This window comes from Wasmannia auropunctata, unplaced genomic scaffold (assembly GCF_000956235.1).
Source record: "Wasmannia auropunctata unplaced genomic scaffold, wasmannia.A_1.0 LD336049.1, whole genome shotgun sequence".
Lineage (NCBI taxonomy): Eukaryota > Metazoa > Arthropoda > Insecta > Hymenoptera > Formicidae > Wasmannia > Wasmannia auropunctata.
The window spans coordinates 75,144-75,716 of NW_012026841.1; positions in this window are offsets into that span (position 1 = coordinate 75,144).

The following is a 573-nucleotide window of genomic DNA, read 5'->3' on the forward strand; positions in this document are numbered from 1 at the left end:
TGTATGACTGGAGTCGAGTCGAAGCTCACCTAAAATAGAATTTCAAATCTTGATATTTTCTGCTAATATATGCATATATTGTAAAATAAGAATTATATACACTTATGCTGTGACACATACCTTATTCTTCATTTTCATTAGATTCATCCTCGTCTTCGGTATCTAGGAGGAGCCTTCGTCATGCATCATTGTTTTGTCGTGCTTCCACCGCAGCATTTATCAAGGGGCAAATAGGACACATATTGCGTGGCATTATTTGATACAATGGGCGCTCGCATCTCCTGCATGACCAACCGTCGAGGAGTATAAATTGTTCAGTACTATGTTTTCGCCTGACCTCAAGATACGGAAATTCATTAGCCATTTCAACAACGCATGAACAGCAATATCTTCCCATACTTTGATCTTGTTCCCGTATATCGTCGTAATAAAATTCAAGCATGCACATTATGTCGGTGATATGCAGAGCATCCACTTGACTTGCGTTCAATTCTTGATACATTTCTTCAAACGTTTCATTCTCCATATCACTATCGTCTGAATTATCCGAACTATCTTGAATTTCTTCATTAT